General features: G+C 38.0%; 1 protein-coding gene and 1 pseudogene across 9 annotated transcripts in view; both read left to right on the forward strand.

Moving 5' to 3' along the window:
• Positions 1–21,169, forward strand: part of PHTF1 (putative homeodomain transcription factor 1) — an 83,164-nt gene that overhangs the window by 3,061 nt on the left and 58,934 nt on the right. The gene's annotated exons all lie outside the window — the stretch shown is intronic.
• On the forward strand, positions 3,562–5,693 carry LOC113889440 (annotated as a pseudogene).

The raw sequence follows: 21,169 nt of genomic DNA on the forward strand, positions 1-21,169 counted from the left end.
CATGTTCTTTTTATAAGCCAATCAACTAATAAGTTATTAGAAATACATGGTACTTGGTTAACTTTTCATAATTTTGTATAGTCTCTAATGTTTTATAGTAATAGGAGATGGGGTTAGGATGAATAAATCCCCCAGTTTTATATTGTAGTTCTCAAATCCTGTCCTGTTGTTCTTTTGTGAGCTCCAAGAAGTAAGTAAGTCTGGTAGTAAGTCTGGTATAATGGAAAGCACCCAGTACTAGGGGTTGGATTTCCTTTTGTGAGCTGTCTCTAGTTTTGTGATCTTGAAAAAGCCCTGTAGTTTGACTGGTTTTGGTTTATTTATGTTTTAAAAGATTTTGCTTCCTAACATACAATTTCTTTACCTACTGCTTTCCTCTATCTGATTTAAATATTTCCACAACTCTTACTTCCATGCCATTTTATACATACCCTCCTTTTGGTACACTGTATCCTGTGTTATTTGTTAACCTGTGTGTTTTCATGGACCTCAAGGACAGGAATTGCATTTGTATCCCATTTTTTTAGAACATCTTGATTCATATTAGGAACTTGGTATTTCTGTGTTTGATTAAAGCCAACCTATTATATATATTTTTAATCATTGTTTTCTCATAAGGTAATCTTAACACCTCCTTAGTTTAGCAGTGGAAAGAATAAAATTAAAGAGAACTCTAAAATTTACTGTTAAGGTACCAAGGCTTCCCAGGTGCTAACAATACAGTCAAGACACACATGGCTCTTGCCTTCATGAATTTCAATCTAATGGTGGTGGGAGAAAAGCCAAGTTTTTAAGTATGTTTAAGTCTTAGATGAAAACTGACAAAAGTGTAGGTTACAAAGAAGTATTTAATGCAATTTAAAACAGATTACACAAATGTAATGATTTTTGAAAACAAAAAGGAAAAAATTTGAAAACAAAAAATAACATCAGATGACAATATAATTAGAAATTATATAATAAAAATATAATTCAAAGTTATAAAAACAAATTTAAAAAATCAACTTGGATCATGCAAAGTGGTAGGCACTGTACTATAAACATTTATTGAGCTACTGTCTTTAAAGCATTTTGCTAGGTGCTGATTATGAGGAGAAAAAGTATTTACAAACAGAAGTATAACAGTTGTATAAGGGAAGAATAAGTAGCCCAATCTGGTTGGAGTATAAAATATGTAAATGAGATGATAGATTGTAAGTCAGTTTGGGGCTGAGTTCACTGTTATAAGAACTTCAGACACTATATTATAGAAAATGAAAAAAATGGTATGGTTTTGAGTAGAGGAGGCATATCATATCTGTTTTTTTGGAGGATAGAAATAAAAATGTAGTTATAACAAAATTTGTAGAGGGCTTCCAAAGCAATGCTTGATGAAATTATATCACTCTAAATGTCTATATTAACAACAACAAAAAAATGTCTAGATTGATTAGGAAGGAAGAGTCACAATGATTCAAGCTAATATGAAAATAATCAGAAATAAGTCAAAATAAAGTGGAAGAAATATAAAAAATAAAAGTAAAACAAATGTTTATGTATTCTTCATTTAACCAATATTTGTTAGCAGCTACCTATTATGTGTAGGCAATAGGCTAGGCAATGTGTCTGTATAATGATGAACAGAAACGTTTGATTTTTTTTTTACATGGAGCTTATGGTAATGTGGGAGACAAAACAATAGTAAGATTAATCCTAGTAATGAATAAAAATTGCTTTGTGATAAATGCTAAGAAAGAAAGCTATTATTTTCAAGCTGTTATAACAGGGAAATGGACCTAGTCAAGGAAGTCAGAGAAGCCTTCCCTGAAGAATTGATGTGTCAAATGAGATCTGAAGGATAAATAACAGTTAATTAGGTCAAGAACAAATACACGAATCCTACACAAATTCTTTCATAAAGCCGAGGAGAAAGTGTGCTTCCCAACTCATTTTAGGAGACCAGTATTACCCTGATTACAAAGACAGCACCAGAGAATTTGTTGTAACTATACTACAAAGCTACAGTAATCCAAACAGTATGGTATTGGCATAAACATAGACACATAGATCAGTGGAATAAAATAGAACATCCAGAAACGAACCTACACTTATATGGGCAGTTAATCTACAACAGAGAAGGCAAGAATATACAATGAGGGAAGGACAGTCTCTTCAATAAATGGTATTGGGAAAGCTGAAAAACTACATGTAAAGACTTAAGCTGGATTGCTCTCTCACATGATGCACAAAAATGAATTCAAAAGAGATTTAAAACTTAAATGTAATACCTGAAACTATAAAACTTCCAGAAGAAATCATAGGCTGTACAGTCTTTGACATTGGTCGTAGTAATATTTTTTTGGATATATATTTTCAGTCAAGGGAAATAAACCAAAAATAAACAGGGCTACAACAAACTAAAAGACTTCTGCACAGTAAAGGAAACTATCAATAAAACGAAAAGACCACCTATTGAATAGGAGAAGATATTTACAAATGGTTTATCCAAATATACAAAAAATTCATACCAGTCAACATCAAAAAAAGAAACAACCTATTATAAAATGGACAGGGGATCTGAATAGACATTTTCCAAAGAAGACATACAGATGATCAAGAGACACATGAAAAGATGTTCAGCATATTAACCATAAGGGAAATGCAAATCTAAACCACAGAGAAGTATCACCTCACATGGCAGAAGGGCTATTATCAAAAAGACAGTAAATTACAGTTGTTGGTGAAGATGTGGAGAAAAGGGAACCTTTTGCACTGTTGGTGGAAATGTAAATTAGTGCAGCCACTATGGAAAACAGTGTGAAGATTCCTTAAAAATAGAACAGCCATGTGGTCTAGCAGTTCTGCTCTTGGCTGTTTATCTGAAGGAAACAAAAACACTTAATTAGAAAAGATACATGCACTCCTATGTTCATAGTAGCTTTGTTTACAATAGCCAAGATACGGAAGCAACATAAGTGCTCACAACAGAGGGATGGATAAAGATGTGGTATCTATATACAATGGAATATTATTCAGTCATATAAGAATGAAATCTTGCTATTTGTGACAACATGAATGGCTGAGAGGCTGTGATTCTGAGTGAAATAGTCAGAGAAAGACAAAAACTCTATGATTTCTCTTAATATGTGGGATCTAAAAAATAGATGAACAAACATAAAACAGAAAAAAGGCTATAGATGTAGATAGAGTAAACAGGTGTTGCCAGAGAGGGGTTACAAAGGGAAAGAAATAGGTAAGGGAGATTAAGAAGTACAAACTTCCAGTTGCAGAATGAATGAGTCACTTGTATGAAATGTAGTGTGGGGAATATAGTCAGTAATTATGTAATATCTTTGCATGGACAGATGATAATTAGACTTAAGTTCAGTACATCCTGAACTGTATAAAGGTATGAAATTACTATGTTGTATAACATACTGTTTTAGGTTAATTGTATTTCGAAAACAAACTCAGAGAAAAAGAGATCAGGTATGTGATTACCAGGGGTGGGGAGCTGGGGGAGGGGTATTGGATGAAGGCAGTCAGAAGATACAAACTTCCAATTGTAAGATAAATTAGTACTAGGAATGTAATGTACAACATGATAAACCATAAATAATGCTTCTATATGTTATATATGAAAGTTGTTAACAGAGTTAATCCTAAGAGTTTGCATCACAAGGAAAAAAATTTTTTTTCTGTTTTTTTAATTTTGTATCTATGAGATGGTAGATGTTCACTAAATTTATTGTGGTAATCATTTCATGATGTATATAAGTCATATCATTATGCTCTGTACTGTAAACTTAATATGGTGTTGTATGTCAATTATATCTCAATAAAACTGAAAGAAAAAAGTCCTACCTGAGACATAATATGGAGTTTTTAATAACTATCATACTGATTTATTTTAAAAAAAAAAGAAAATTTGTCCTAAACATATACATTGGCCCAAAAATGTAAAAATCTTTAATAAAATATCAGCAAACCAAATTCAGTAACATAAAAAATGGATTATCTACTGTGACCAAGTGGGATATCTGAGAATGTGTCATTAGTTTAAAATTATAAGATGATATAATATACCATATTAATGGAATAAAGGATAAAACCACATGATCTTTTTAGTAGAGACTAAAAACATTTGACAAAATTCAGTGCCCATTACTGATGAAATAGTAAGTAATTTTTTCAGTCTGTCAAAGGATGTCTATAAAAAACCCACTATAGTTAGGGAGTGCGTTGTCTCTCAAATCAGGAACAAAGCAAGATGTCTGCTCTTAACATTGATTTAACATTGTACTAGGGATTCTAGCCTGTGCAGTAAAGCAAGGAAAAGAAGTGAAAGGCATTGAGATGCAAAAGAAAATGAAAATTGCCTTTATTCATGATGACTTGATCCCCTATTTAGAAAATCCTGACATTACTAACAATAAATGAGTTTAGCAAGGCCTCTAGATTTAAAATCAATATACAAAAATTATTTGTATCTCTGTATATTAGCAATGAGTATTCCAAAAATGAAATTAAGAGAACAGTTTACCCCTATTTCTATAGAGCTCAGGGGTGACTCCAGATTCTTGAAATCCTTTCCAATCAGCTTGATTTCCTAAGTATTAGTCGAGAGCAATGTACTGGGTGCCAGGCAGGCACCTGGTTAAGGCTGGGAGTGGTGGCAGATGGGCAGAGACGGAAGGGGTCACATTGTCCACAACTGGAAAGCACGGTGGTTCATTCTTCGGCAGAACACCCTGCTATACTACAAGTTCGAGGGGGGTCGGAAAGTGACCCCTCCCAAGGGCCGCATCCTTCTGGATGGCTGCACCATCACCTGCCCCTGCTGGAGTATGAAAACCGACCGCTCCTCATTAAGCTGAAAACTCAAACATCCACAGAGTACTTCCTGGAGGCCTGTTCTCGAGAGGAGAGGGACGCCTGGGCTTTCGAGATAACAGGAGCCATCCACGCGGGGCAGCCGGGGAAGGTCCAACAGCTTCAACTGCTGAAGAACTCCTTCAAGCTGCCCCCTCACATCAGCTTGCATCGCATCGTGGACAAGATGCACGACAGTAGCTGCGGAATCCAGCCAAGCCCCAACATGGAGCAGGGAAGCACGTACAAAAAGACCTTCATAGGCTCCTCCCTGGTGGACTGGCTCCTGTCCGACAGCTTTGCAGCCAGCCATCTGGAGGCTGTGACGCTGGCCTCGGTGCTCACGGAGGAGACCTTCCTTCGGCCAGTAGGCACCTGAAGCGTGGGAGCCATTCGCTCGGGGGATCTGTCTGAGCAGTTCCTGGATGACTCCACAGCCCTGTACACATTTGCTGAGAGCTGCAAGAAGAAGATAAGTCCCAAGGAAGAAGTCAGTCTCAGCATCATGGAGTTAAGTGGCACTGTGGTGAAGCAAGGCTATCTGGCCAAGCAGGAAGAGAACCGGCCAGTGGGTGGGTTTTCTCTTCGTGGCTCCCTGGTGTCAGCTCTGGAGGATAATGGCGTTCCCACTGGGGTTAAAGGGAATGTCCAGGGAAATCTCTTCAAAGTGATTACTAAGGATGACATCCACTATTATATTCAGGCCAGCAGCAAGGCTGAGCGTTCAGAGTGGATTGAAGCTATCAAGAAGCTAACGTGACAAGGACCTGAGGGAATAGGACTGAGATTCCTCCCTCTTACCAGATGACACAGGATTTCCCAGACAATGGGAGTATGTTAAGATTTGTAACTTTTTATATTTTGTACTGCTTTGGAGTGAGATTGGTGGAGTTCCTTAAAGTTGGCAGTGGTGTTGTTGCCTTCCCCACCTTCATTTAACCTGTAAATGCTGAAGCAGCCCTGTCAGCACCTTGACTTTTGCCCATTATCACAACCAGCCATTCCTTGGGTACCAAAGTAGGTCTCCCTTGTCACACTAACTGGCCATGTAATACTGAACAAAACACTATAACCTCATGATGGAGCTCTCGGAAATGCTGTAAGCACCTCTTAACTCCTTTGGAATGAATAAAAATTGACACTTGTAAAAAAAAAAAAAAAAACAGTTTATTCACAGTAGTATCAAAAATAGTAAAATACTTAAGAGTAAGTTTAACATAGCATATATAAGACCTGTACACTGAAAACTACAGAACATTGCTAAGAAAAATTAAAGATCTGAAGAAATGGAGTAATATTTCATGTTTGGGATCTGAAAGGCCTAACATTGTTAAGATGGCAATCCTCTAAATATATTAATATCTATAGATTCATTATAATCCCTTTAAAATTCCAGCAGTCTTCTTTTTCTTTTGGTAAAAATTGATAAGCTAATTCTAAGGTTGATCAGGAAGGCAAAAGACCTACAACATTCAGGATAACTTTAAGAAGAACAGAATTTGAAGGCTGACTGCATCCCAAGGGCTTCTCTTGTGGTTCAGCTGGTAAAGAATCTGCCTGCAATGCTGGAGACCTGGGTTTGATCCCTGGGTTGGGAAGATCCCCTGGAGAAGGGAAAGGCTGCTCACTTCAGTATTCTGGCCTGGAGAATTCCATGGACTCTCTAGTCCATGGGGTCGCAAAGAGTTGGACATGACTGAGCAACTTTCACTTCACTGGATCCAAGATTTACTGTAAAGCTGTAAGTAATTCAGATAGTATAGTATTGACATGAGTAATAGATCAGTGGAACAGAATAGAAAATCTAGAAATAAATCCTTACAGCTTTGATAAATTGAGTTTGACAAAGATGCCAAAACAATTCAACGAGAAACGATAGTCTTGTCAACAAATGGTGCTGGTACAATTGGATATCCACAAATATAAAAATAAACTTTTAATTCTTACCTCACATTGTATACAAAAATTAATTAAAAAGGATCGTGGGCTTAAGGGTAAGAATGGAAAGTCTGAGGTTTTGTAAAAGAAAACATAGAAGATTGTTCTTACCTTAAGATAGGCAAAGATTTCTTAGAAAAACGGCTATGAAAGAAAAAAATTTGATAAATTTGGCTTCATCGAAAATTAAAACCTTTCTTCAAAATCCCATTTTAAAAAAAGAAAAAGCAAGCCATGGACTGTGAGAAAATATTTTCAAATCGTACACTTACTAATATGTGGAGCATTTGTATCTGTGATACATAACTCCTACAACTCAGAAGACAGAAAACCCAGTTTAACTTGGGCAGAAGATTTGAATACATATATCACTAAAGACAATAGCTGAAATGATTGGGCCTGTCCAAAGGTGCTCAATGTTACTAGCAAAGTATGAATTAAAACCACAGCGAGATACTATTATACACCTGTTTGCTGTGTTCAATCGCTCAGTTATGTCCGACTCTTTGCAACCCTATGGATTGCAGCATGCCAGGCTTCCCTGTCCTTCACGATCATCCAGAGTTTGCTCAAAGTCATGTCCATTGAGTCAATGATGCCATCCAACCAGCTCATCCTCTGTCGCCCCCTTCTCTTCTTACCCTCAATCTTTCCTAGCCTCAGGGTCTTTTTCGACAAGTCGGCTCTTCGCATCAGGTGGCCAAAGGATAGAGCTTTAACATCAGTCCTTCCAATGAACATTCAGGACTGAATTCCTTTAGGATTGGCTGGTTTGATCTCCTTACTATCCCAGGGACTCTCAATTCTTTGTCATTCAGCCTTCTTTATGGTCCACCTCTCACATCCATACATGACTATTGGGAAAACCATAGCTTTGACTATTGACCTTTGTTGGCAAAGTGGTATCTTTGCTTTTTAATATGCTGTTTAGGTTTGCCATAACTTTTCTTCCAAGGAGCAAATGTCTTAATTTCATGGCTTCAGTCACCATCCACAGTGATTTTGGAGCCCAAGAAAATAAAGCCTGTCACTGTTTCCCCATCTATTTGCCGTGAAGTGATGGGACTGGATGCCATGATCTTACTTTTTGAATGTTGATTTTAAAGCCAACTTTTTCACCCTCCTCTTTCACCTTCATCAAGGGGCTCTTTAGTTCCTCTTCACTTTCTGCCATTAGGTTGGTGTCATCTGTATATCTGAGGTTATTGATACTTCTGGCAATCTTGATTCCAGCTTGTGCTTCATCCAACCGCACATTTCACATGATGTACTCTGCGTGTAAGTTAAATAAGCAGGGTGACAATATACAGCCTTGATGTACTCCTTTCCCAATATTGAATCAGTTCATTGTTCCACGTCTGGTTCTAACTGTTGCTTCCTGACCTGCATACAGGTTTCTCAGGAGTCAGGTAAGGTGGTCTGGTATTCCCACCTCTTTAAGAATTTTCCACAGTTTGTCGTGATTCACACAGTCAAGGGCTTTAGGATAGCCAGTGAAGCAGAAGTAGATGTTTTTCTGGAGTTCCTTTCTTTTTCTGTGATCTGATGGTTCTTGGCGATTTGATCTCTGATTCCTCTGCCTTTTCTAAATCCAGCTTGTACATCTGGAAGTTCTTGGTTCAGGTACTGTCAAAGCCTAGCTTGATGAATTTTGAACATACTTTGCTAGCATGTGTAATGAGTGCAATTGTGTGGTATTTTGAACATTCTTTGCCATTGCCCTTCTTTGGAATTGGAACGAAAATTGACCTTTTCCGGTCTTGTGGCCAAGGCTGAGTTTTGCAAATTCGCTGGCATGTTGAATGCAGCACTTTAACAGCATCATCTTTTAGGATTTGAAGTAGCTCACCTGGAATCCCATCACCTCCAGTAGCTTTGTTCATAGTAATGCTTACTAAGGCCCAGTTGGATGTCTGGCTCTAGGTGACTGATAACACCATCCTGGTTATCTGGGTCATTAAAACCTTTTCTGTACAGTTCTTCTGTGTATTCTTGCCAGCTCTTAATACCTTCTGCTTCTATTAGGTCCATACCGTTTCTGTCCTTTGTTGTGTCCATCTTTGCATGAAATGTTCCCTTGGACTCGATCATTTTCTTGAAGGGACCTCTAGTCTTTTCCATTCTATTGTGTTCCTCTATTTCTTTGCATTGTTCACTTCACCTGTTACAATGACTAAAATTAAAAAGACTAACCTTACCAGATGTTGGCCAGGACATGGAGGAACTAGAATTATCATACACTGCTGGTGGGAATGGAAAGTGGAAATTAGTTTGATGGTTTCTTAAAAATTTAAATTCATACTTCTCATATGACCCAACATTTCCATATAGTACCTATGCGAGAGAAATAAAAACATAGGAACGTATTCAAATATTCATAGCAATACTATTCCTAATTACTGAAAAACTAAAAAAAAGTCCAAATGTCTATCAACTTGTGAGTAGATAAATAAATGTATTATATCCATACAATGGAATATGACTCAGGGATAAAAATTGTTGATATATGCTGCAACATGATGAACCTCAAAAATGTTATGTACGTAAGAGGGGCCAGACACAAAAGACTGTATTCTGTGATTCAGTTTACATGAAATTTCTGAAAAGGCAAATCTGTAGAAGTATAAAGCAGGTATGTGTTTGCCTGTTGCTGGGGATAGGAATACAGATTTATTGCCATTCTTATTTTCAGGTGATGGAAATGTTCTAAAATTTGAACGTGATAATGGTTGCACAACTCTCTAAATTTACCAGAAATCTACCAGGTTATTACTAAAACTACACCTAAAGATGAATAAGTTTTGCACAGTATTAATTATACCTCAGTATGGCTATTTTCTTAAATCACACTAATAGAAAAAACACAGGAGAGATCATAATGTAGTACACAATAAATTCATATATATTTCCAATGAAATTTGTCTTCTAAAAATTTTAATTAAGAGAATGTATTAAATCTAAGATTATTTTCAGTGATGAAGCTCAACTTGGTCCCCCTCCCCCACCAAAAGAATAAAACAAGAATGGTCTCTATTACTACTTAACATACTGTCTGAGATATTTGTTAAGATTAGCAAAGCATTCTAATTACTATTATGTTTGCTTTTAAAATATTTTAAATTTTTCCTTCATTTTTCTAATTAATTTTGGAATATAAAAAAAATCAGTATTTGAAAATATGATTTTACACCTAGAAAATTTTAAATGGCTAATCATAAACACAGAGGTGATTTCAGCTGTATTTGTAACATTTTATTTCTTGAGTGGGAATGGTGGATACATGACAGATAAGACTCCTCATTAAAGATGACAGTTGACTATGTACATTAATCTCTATCTGGTTTCTTCTGAAACTCCTCTAAAATTATAATAAATAAAAAAATCAGCCCTCAAGAACTGAAAGAAATCTAAGTTTAAACTTCCTGTTTTAGAACACCCGTGTTTAGTGATTACTAGTGGGGAGAGGGAAGAAGAGAGGCACAATATGGTAGTAGGGAATTAAGAGGTGCAAACAATTATCTATAAAATAAGCTGCAAGAATATATTGTACAACTCGAAGAATATAGCAAATATTTTAAAATAACTATAAATGGAGTATAGCCTTTAAAAATTGTGAATCATTATATTGTATATCTGTAACTTATATAATATTATACATCAACTATTGTTCAGTTTAAAAGTTAAGGGAAGAAAGTCCCTGTATTTAATTTCTGAAAGACTCAGGAATTGGATGCACCAGGTCTATCTGCAGGTGTAAGGTATTATAGAACTGAAAGTAGAATTGCTTGAGCATATGTATTAGGAGCAGTAGACCTATCCTCAGATCCTCCTCATTCTCCACAACCTCATAGCCACCCTTATCTTCCATTGACAGAAGATTGAAGTTTGCTTTATGGAGAGACTGAACCAGAGAAGTTCCAGATTCCAGAATACCATACACAAATGAAAATGAGGTGAAATAATGGACTAGTAAAGGAGATCAAGTAAAAGGCTGGTGGCCAGGTTTATAATCTCTACACAGAAGACTGGAATTTCTTTTTGCACAAGCTGACTGAAAAGGCTTAAAGATATTGGAAGTGAAATGTCTGGCTACCCTCTACAGTGAGGCCACTGTTCAACAAGAGCCTCCCTTGCCCCCCCTCCACTACGCACTGAATGGGTATTCAGCATGATAGTGCCTTGCTCTTAAGTGTGAATGGATAATTGAAAATGCTCAAATATCTGAGACCTAAAAAAAGATGGAAAGAGATTTTAAAAAGTGATCAGGAATTTTAAGAATACTATTTTTAAAGATACAATTAATATATTTAAAGTACTGGATACTATTTTTTTTTAAAGTCTGTAAATGAAAAAGAGCACCAGAAAATAAAAGTAACAAAAATAAATTCAGAAGAAAAGTTGGAAGATAAACTTGAGGCCATTTCCCAGAAAAATAGTAAGAAAGAATAGGGAAAAAGAATATTAAAAAATGAGTACAGTTCATGCAGGAAGCCTAACATCCAACTAGTATGTGTTCCAGGAGAAAGAAATACAAAGAGGAGAAGTAATTATCAAATAATATTTTAAAAACTTCCCAGGACTGAAATAAACACATTTATAGGTCAAAAGGATCTTTTGAGTAATCAGCATTATTATGAAATTTCAGAACTAAATTTAGAGAAATTCAATTCAGTCTGCTTCCTGTGTTTCTCTTATGAGGCTCCCTTATTCACGCAAAACGCCACTTCTGGTCACCAAATGTATGGAAGTTTTTTCCCCACACCAGGCAATTCTCTGTGACACCAGCTGGGTGTCCTGCAGTTCAACCCAGTTGTGACACTGTGTGCCTGGAAATAGTGTCAGCTCCTACAGGTAAAGGTCCTGGTCCCACAGGATGGCTCCTGTCCCACTTGGGATGCCAACTGCAAGAAGTAGGTCCTAGGTTACCCCCAACTTCTGTCCAGTTTGGCTACAAGTCAGGGGTTCCCGTAACCTTCTCTTCTGGTTTGATAAATTTCCTAGGGTGGTTCACACAACTCAGGGAAACACTTCCTCAAACAACTATCAGTTTATTAAATAATATGATAAAGGGTACAGATGAATAGCTAGATGAAGGGATACTTAGGGTGAGGTCTGGGAGAGTCCTGAGCATAGGAGCTTCTGTCCCTGTGGAGTTTGGGGTATGTTACCCTACTGGTGTGTATGTTCGCTAACCTGGAAGCTCTCTGAACTCTATAGAGACTATTGAGGTTTTTATGGAGGCTTCATCTAGTTGACATGACATTAGCATGGTAGTAGTATAATCTTTGTATCTGAGGTTATTGATATTTATCCTGGCAATCTTGATTCCAGCTTGTGATTCTTCCAGCCCAGCATTTTGCATGATATACTTTGCATATAAGTTAAATAAGCAAGGTGACAATATACGGCCTGATATACTCCTTTCCCAATTTTAAACCAGTCCATTGTTCCATGTCCAGTTCTAACTGTTGCTTCTTGACCTGCATACAGGTTTTTCAGGAGACAGATAATGTGGTTTGTTATTCTCATCTCTTTAAGAATTTTCCACAGTTCATTGTGATCCACACAGTGAAAGGCTTTTGTGTAGTCAATGAAGCAGAAGTAGATGTTTTTCTGGAATTCCCTGATTTCTCTATGATCCAATAAATGTTGGCAATTTGAACTCTGGTTCCTCTGCCTTTTCTAAATGCAGCTTGTACATCTGTGAATTCTTGGTCCATATACTGGTGTAGCCTAGGCTGGATGATTTTGAGCATAACCGTGCTAGCATGTGAGATGAGCGCAGTTGTACAGTACTTTGTATGTTCTTTGGCACTGCCCTTCTTTGGGATTGGAATGCAAATGACCTTTTCCAGCACTTGGCCACTGCTGAGTTTTCCAAATTTGCTGGCATATTGAGTACAGCCTTTAATAGCATCATCTTTTAGGATTGGAAATAGCTCAGCTGGAATTCCATCACCTCCACTAGCTTTGTTTGTAGTAATGTTTCCTGAGGCCCACTTGGCTTCACATTCCAGGATGTCAGACTCTAGGTGAGTGACCACACCATCATGGTTATCTGGGTCATTATGACCTTTTTTGTATAGTTCTTCTGTGTATTCTTGCCATCTCTTCTTAATATCTTCTGTTTCTATTAGGTCCTTGCCATTTCTGTCCTTTATTGTGCCCGTCTTTGCATGAAATGTTCCCTTGGTATCTCCAATTTTCCTGAAGAGATCTCTAGTCTTTCCCATTATATTGTTTCCCTCTATTTCTTTGCATTGTTCACTTAAGAAGGTTTTCTTATCTCTCCTTGCTATTCTTTGGAACTCTGCATTCAGTTGGGTGTATCTTTCCCTTTCTTGTTTGCCTTTTTGCTTCTCTTCTTTTCTCAGCTATTTGAAAGGCCTCCTTAAACAACCACTTTGCCTTGTTGCATTTCTTTTTCTTGGGATGTTTTTGATCACCACCTCCTGTACAGTGTTACGAACCTTCACCCATAGTTCTTCACGCAGTCTATCTATCAGATCTAATTGCTTGAATTGATTTGTCACTTCCACTGTATAATCATATGGGATTTGATTTAGGTCATATCTGAATGGCCTGGTGATTTTCCCTAGTTTCTTCAATTTAAGTCTGAATTTGGCAATAAGGAGCTCATGATTATCCTACAGTCAGCTCCAGGTCTTGTTTTTGCTGAGTATTTAGAGCTTCTTCATGTTTGACTGCAAAGAATATGATCAGTCTGATTTTGATATTGACTCTCTGGTGATGTTTATGTGTAGAGTCGTCTCTTGTGTTGTTGGAAAAGGGTGTTTGCTATGACCAGTGTATTCTGTTGGCAAAACTCCATTAGCCTTGGCACTGGTTCGTTTTGTACTTCAAGGCCAAACTTGCCTTGTTACTCCCCTAAGTATCTCTTGACTTCCTACTTTGGCATTCCAATCCCCTATGATAAAAAGGACATCTTTTTATTGTATGTCTTCATAGAACCATTTAACTTCGTATCTTCGGCATAAGTGCTTGGGGTATAGACTTATTGTCTGTGTGATGTTGAACAGTTTGCCTTGGAAACACACCAAGATCATTCTATTGTTTTGGAGATTGCACCTAAGTACCGCATTTTGTACAGTGAGGGCTATTCCATTCATTCTATGGGATTCTTGCTCACAGTAGTAGATATAATGGTCATCTGAATTAAATTTGCCCATTCCTGTCCATTTTAGTTCACTGATTCCTAAAATGTTGATGTTCACTCTTTCCATCTCTTTTATTTAGTTTTTGTCATGCTATCTTGTTAAGTAATTTTATTTATTTATTTTTGACTGTGCTGGTTCTTTGTTGCTGCAGGGGCTTTTCTCCTAAGTTGCAGTGAGCAGGGGCTACTCTGTAGTGGTGACGTGCAGGCTTCTTGTTACGATGGCTTCTCTTGTGGAGCACGGGCTCTAGGAGGGCACATGGGCTCAGTAGTTGTGGCTCCTGGGCTCTAGAGCACAGGCTTAATAGTTGTGATGCACAGGCTAAGTTGCCTGGCGGCATGTGGGGTCTTCCCAGACCAGGAATCAAACCCTGGTCTCCTGCATTGGCAGGTGGCTTCTTTACCACTGAGCCACCAGGGAAGCCTTCATATACTTAATTTCCCCTTTTGCTACAGCTCATGTCCTTTCTTTGCAAATGTTTATACACCCTTCCAAGTCTTGGGTTGGGTATTATCTTCTTTTAGAAATCTTTCTTTGCCTTCTTAAATCTGAGTTAGGTGTCCTTTACACATATTCCTATTATGCTGTACTTGCCTAGTAATTGTTGTTTTGTTGTTCATCATCTATTGTAAACCAGATGACTTACCTCTTTGTGCCTGACTACTATACAGTAGTATAGAATCTGTGGCAATAAAGCTAACGTTTCAGCACACTGAGAGAGTTGTGTAGCAGGGTTTACTTGTCTTTTATTCCTTGTTAAATATGGAGTCCAGCTGTAGTTCATCAGTATTTGAGTACTTTAGTTCCTCTGTCTAGAAGTAGGAACTACATTGGTCAGGTGGTTCTGAGCTTTGATGACGGTACACTGCTCTTTGGGGTACAAACAATTCAGTGGGCTAAATACAGCTGTACCTCGGTTCTGCAGAAAATTTCCAGACCACTGCTGTAGAAGCTAGTGCAAGGCATCTAGTTTCCTCCTATGATTGTTTCCTGGGCTCTGAGGTTGTGGTCCTGGGTTGTGGCCGAGAGGGACATTCACTCACAGCTCCCAAGGTTTAGTCCCATTGAACCTTTCAGAGGCTTGCGGATCTCTTCCTACATTGATTAGGAATACATTTTGTACTGTATCATGAGGGGCAGGATGTGTAGTGGTTATTAGGGAGAATGAACGTGTTAGTCTCAGTGCCTCGCTTTTCCTCATCTATAGTGAAGATAATAAAGCCCCTGTCTCACAGGACAGTTGTGAGGACTAAGTGAATTAAATTAATATAAGTTTATGTAATAGGGGCTTCCCAAGGGGCGCTAGTGGTAAAGAACCCACCTGCCAATACAGGAGACATAAGAGATATGGTTTTGAAGTTTATGTAAAGTGCTTAGAATAGTGCCTGGCAAATGTCGCTTCTTCATATACATACTATAGAATGTGTAGGATCAGGCTGACAGATCCTGAAGCAAAAGCATGGCATAAGTGTTTTGTATTCTTCCTCAGCACAATCACATATGAAAGTAGTGACTTTCTAATCTGACTCAAGAACAGTGGGCATCAATTAATTTTTTTTGGACCATGAAACATGCAGTTTTGGAGCCCAAGAAAATAGTCTGTCACTGTTTCTATTTTTCCCCATCTGTTTGCCATGAAGTGATGGTATCGGATGCCATTATCTTAGTTCTTTGAATGTTGAGTTTTAAGCCAGCTTTTTCACTCTCCTCTTTCACCCTCATCAAGAGGCTCTTTAGTTTTCTTCGCTTTCTGGCATTGGGGTAATGTCATCTGCATATCTGAGGTTATTGATATTTCTCCCAGGGTGCTGCAGTCCATGGAGTTGCAAAGAGTTGGATATGACTGAGCGACTGAATATCAACAATGAAGCATGTGGGATCTTAGCTTCCCAACCAGGAATCGAACCCACATCCCCTGCACTGGAAGCGAAGTCTAAACCACTAGACCACCAAGGAAGTCCTGGTCATCAATTTCTTAATGACTTTTGTCCTCTTCTTTTTGTTGTTCAGTCACTGAGTTGTGTCTGACTCTTTGCACCCCGTGGATTGCAGCATGCTAGACTTCCCTGTCCTTCACCTTTTCCCAGAGTTTGCTCAAACTCATGTCATTGAGTTGATGATGCCATCCAACCATCTCATCCTCTGACACCCCCTTCCGCTCTTGCCCTCAAATCTCTTCTAGCTTCAGGGTCTTTTCCATTGTGTCAGCTTTTTACCTCAGGTGGCCAAAATATTGGAGTTTCAGCTTCAGCATCAGTCCTTCCAATGAATACTCAGGGTTGATTTTCTTTTGGATTGACTAGTTTGATCTTGCAGTCCAAGGGACTTGCAAGAGTCTTTTCCAGCACCACAATTTGAAAACATCAATCCTTTGGTGCTTAGCCTTCTATATGGTCCAACTCTCACACCCATACAAGGCTACTGGAAAAACCATAGCTTTGACTATATGGGCCTTTGTCTGCAAAGTGATGTCTCTGCTTTTTAATATGCTGTCTAGGTTTGTTACAGCTTTTCTTTCAAGCATCTTTTATTTTATGGCTGCAGTCACTGTCCGCAGTGATTTTGGAGCCAAGAAGATAAAATCTGACACTGTTCCCACTTTTTCCCCATCTGTTTGCCATGAAGTGATAGGACCAGATGCCATGATCTTAGTTTTTTGAATGTTGAGTTTTAAGCCAGCCTTTTCACTCTCCCCTTTGACTTTCATCAAGAGGCTCTTTAGTTCCTCTTTGCTTTCTGCCATTAGAGTGGTATCAACTGCATATCTGAGATTGTTGATATTTCTCCTGTCAGTCTTGCTTCCAGCTTGTGAATTATCCAGCCTGGCATTTTGCGTGGTGTACTCTGCATAGAAGTTAAATGAGCAGGGTGACAGTATGCAGCCTTGTTGTACTCCTTTCCCAATTTTGAGCCAGTTTGTTGTTCCATGCCAGTTCTAACTGTTGCTTCTTGACCTGCGTACAGTTTCTCAGGAGACAGGCAAGGTGGTCTGGTATTCCCATCTCTTTAAGAACTTTCCAGTTTGTGTGATCCACATAGTCACAGGCTTTTGTGTAGTTAATGAAGCAGACGTAGATGTTTTTCTGCAAGTTGCTTGCTTTCTCTGTGATCTAGCAGATGCTGGCAATTTGACCTCTGGTTCCTCTGCCATATAAATCCAGCTTGTACATCTGCAAGTTCTTGGTTTACTGTTGAAGCCTAGGTTGAAGAATTTTGAGCATAACCTTCCTAGCATGTGAAATGAACTGTGCAGTAGTTTGAACATTCTTTGTCATATCCCTTCTTTGGGATTGGAATGAAAACTGACTTTTTCCAGTCCTGTGGCTAATGCTGAATTTTTCAAATTTGCAGGCACATTAAATGCAGCACTTTCACAGCATCATATTTTAGGATTTGAAATAGTTCAGCTGGAATTCCATCACCTCCACTAGCTTTGTTTGTAGTAATGCTCCCTAAGGCCTACTTGACTTCACAATCCAGCATTGTGGTGTAGGTGAGGGACCACACCATCATGGTTATCTAGGTCATTATGACCTTTTTTGTATAGTTCTTCTGTGTATTCTTGCCACCTCTTCTTAATCTCTTCTGTTTCTGTTAGGTCCTTGCCATTTCTGTCCTTTATTGTGCCCATCTTTGCATGAAATGTTCCCTTGGTATCTCTAATTTTCTTGAAGAGATCTCTAGTCTTTCCCATTCTATTATTTTCTTCTGTTTCTTTGCATTGGTCACTTAAGGCTTTCTTATCTCTCCTTACTATTCTCTGAAACTCTGCATTCATTTCAGTAGATTTTTCCCTTTCTCTTTGCCTTTCAATTCTCTTCTTTTTCAGCTATTTGTAAGGCCTCCTCAGACAGCCACTTTGCCTTGTTGCGTTTCTTCTTTCTTGGGGATGTTTTTGATCACCAACTCCTGTACAGTGTTATGAACCTCTATCCATAGTTCTCCAGGAGGAGAACTATCTCCAGCTCTCATCCCTTAAATCGATTTGTCATTTCCACTGTATAACCATAAGGGATTTGATTTAGGTCATACCTGCATGGCCTTGTGGTTTTCCCTACTTTCTTCAATTTAAGCCTGAATTTGGCAATAAGGAGCCCATGATCTGAGGTACAGTCAGCTCCAGATCTTGTTTTGTCCAGTGTATTCTCTTGGCAAAACTCTGTTAGTCTTTGACCTGCTTCATTTTGTACTCCAAAGCTGAACTTACCTGTTACTTCAAGTATCTCTTGACTTTCTGCTTTTGCGTTCCAATCCCTTGTAATGAAAAGGACATCTTTTTTTGGTGTTGGTTCTAGAAGGTCTTGTAGTTCTTCATGGGACCATTCAACTTCAGCTGCTTTGGCGTCAGTGGTTGGGGCATAGACTTGGATTACTGTGATGTTGAATGGTTGCCTTGGAAACAAACCGAGATCACTCTGTCATTTTTGAAATTGAACCCAAGTACTGCATTTCTCTTGTTGACTGTGAAGGCTATTCCATTTCTTCTAAAGGATTCTTGCCCACAGTAGTGGATACAGTGGTTATCTGAATTAAGTTTATCCTTCCCATCCATTTTAGTGCACTGATTCCTAAGGTATCAATGTTCACTATCTCTTGCTTGACCATGTCCAATTTACCTTGATTTGTGGACCTGACTTTCCAGCTTCCTATGCAGTATCATTCTTTATAGCATTGGACTTTCCTCTCAACACCAGACACATCCACAACTGAGTGTCATTTCCACTTTGGCCCAGCCTCTTCATTCTTTCTGGAGCTATTTCTCCATTCTTCCCCAGTAGCATTTTGGACACCTTCTGACCTGGGCAGCTCATCTTCCAGTGTCATATATTTCTGTCTTTTCATACTGTTCATGGGATTCTCGAGGTAAGAATACTAAAGTGTTTTGCCTTTCTTTTCTCCAGTGGACCATGTTTTGTCAGAGCTCTCCATCATGACCCATCTGTCTTGAGTCCTGCATGGCATGGCTCATAGACTCATTGAGTTCCACATGGCTATGATCCATATGATCATTTTGGTTAGCTTTCTGTGATTGTGGTTTTCATTCTGGAGACTGTAGGATTATAGTCTTGCTTCTTCTATCTTTTCTCTGATGGATGAGGATAAGAGGCTTGTGTAAGCTTCCTGATGGGAGGAACTGGCTGTGGGGAAAACTGAGTCTTGCTCTGGTGGGCAGGGCCATGCTCAGTAAATCTTTAATCCAAATCTAATTTGTCCTCCTAGGAAAGAAAAAGTGGTGTGGGAGGTTCAGGGAACATTTTCCTGAGGAACACTCAAAGATTCAGCTTTATTATCTGTTTTCTCTTCTGCGCTGTGCACACTCTGAAGATGGAGCCGTGCTTTGACCTCTTTATTGCTCTATGCTGAGCTCAAGTAGAGTGTCTGGCATAGAGAAGAAGTGTGTCGTGTGTTTGCTGACTAAGAGAATGAATGAATGTGTTTGCATTGTTAAGTAAGGTTTTCATAATTTGATATTTACCTCTAGTTAATGCTAATTCTGATTCTATAACATTGTAGGTGAAAGTCTAGAAAGCAATAAAATAGAAAAATTAATTTGGCTCTAAAGTTAAGGCACTTTAAGCATCTTTAGTTAGAATAGTACTGATGCAGATATCCACAAGACCTATGTCTGGTAGAATACAATACAATATTTTTACTTTTAAAATTTTTATTTCTGAGTTCAAATGTAGCACAAGATCATTGTTATTCCCATGAATATTATGCATATTTCAAAAATTAGTGCACATGTTTTTTCTAGAGGGCTATTTTTGCCCATGAAATGTCTAATTTTCAAAATTTGATTCCTTCTTAGATTTCACTTTGTTGCATTTAGAGTTTTAAACCTTTTTTATTTTTTGGTAAAATATACAGTTTGTAGTTAATTGGATAGAAATATAGGATTTACTTAAAGAAATTGTTTGGCTGCATCTATTCAGTTAAACAGAACTAAAGATCAATATTGACTCAGTATCTAAAATAGAGAAACATCAAATTATTCTAACCTTTTATTTTTATAATAATTTTAATGGTTAAATATCTAAAAAGTTTAATCAGGAACTAGCATATATGAGTGTTGATTGAGCATAAAATTAAAATTAATCTTTTAAAAATAGTTTTACTTATTTTAAAAAAATTTTTATTTTGTATTGGGGTATAGCCAGTTCACAAACAATGTTGTGACAGTTTCAAGTGAACAGCAGAAGGACTCAGCCATACATATGCATGTATCTCTTCTCCCCTAAACTCCCCTCCCATCCAGGTGGCCAAATAACATTGAGCAGAGTTCCAAGTGCTGTACAGTAGGTCCTTGTTGGTTACCTATGTTAAATATAGCAGCGTGTATATGTCCATCCCAAACTCCCTAACTAGCCCTTCTTCCCATCCTTTGCCCCTGCCCCTCTGCAACCATAAGTTCATTCTCTAAGTCTGTGAGTCTCCTTCTGTTTTGTAAGTTCATTTGTATCATTTCTTTTTAGATTCCATAATATTTCTCCTCCTCTGTCTGACTTATTTCCCTCAGTATGGCACTGTCTAGGTTCATCCACATTGCTTCACATGGCATTATTCCCTTCTTTTTAATGGTTGAGTAATATTCCATTCTGTATATGTACCACATCTTCTTTATCCAGTCCTCTGAAACAATTTTCCTTATTAATACTAATGAAATAAAACTGTTAGGCAAACCAGGATTTTGAAACACAAAAGATAATTTACAAATTTGCTTGTGAGTCATCATATACAGCAAAGTTATCATGACTTTCAGATCCTGAGTCTTTCCTGCAAAACCATTTTTTATGTGTTAATAAAACAAAACATGTTCAGTAAATATGAATATACAGGTTTCCCCCATTATCCAAAAGTAGAGCATTCCTATGAAACTTTTTGTAAGCCAAAGTAGCATAAAGTGATGAAGTAATTATCTTAGGACATATCCTGCCATCAGATGCATAAAATACACTGAGATACAGCACAGATGCTCACAGACACAGTTCAAAGCTATGGGGGCTTGATGCTGAGATGCCGGGTTCTGGTGAAGGAGTTCCTGGTGAAGGAGCTTGAACGATGATGAACATTGAGACCACAGGTCTCCACTTGTCAGCAAGGCCTGTTGTACAATAGAAAGTCAAGAATGAGCAACCTGTGGCCCGGGGTGGAGGGACATCCTCAAGGGGCCCCCAGTGTGACTGAATTCACAACATATTGAC

The sequence above is a fragment of the Bos indicus x Bos taurus genome, chromosome 3 (genome assembly GCF_003369695.1).
Source record: "Bos indicus x Bos taurus breed Angus x Brahman F1 hybrid chromosome 3, Bos_hybrid_MaternalHap_v2.0, whole genome shotgun sequence".
NCBI classification, from domain to species: Eukaryota; Metazoa; Chordata; class Mammalia; order Artiodactyla; family Bovidae; genus Bos; species Bos indicus x Bos taurus.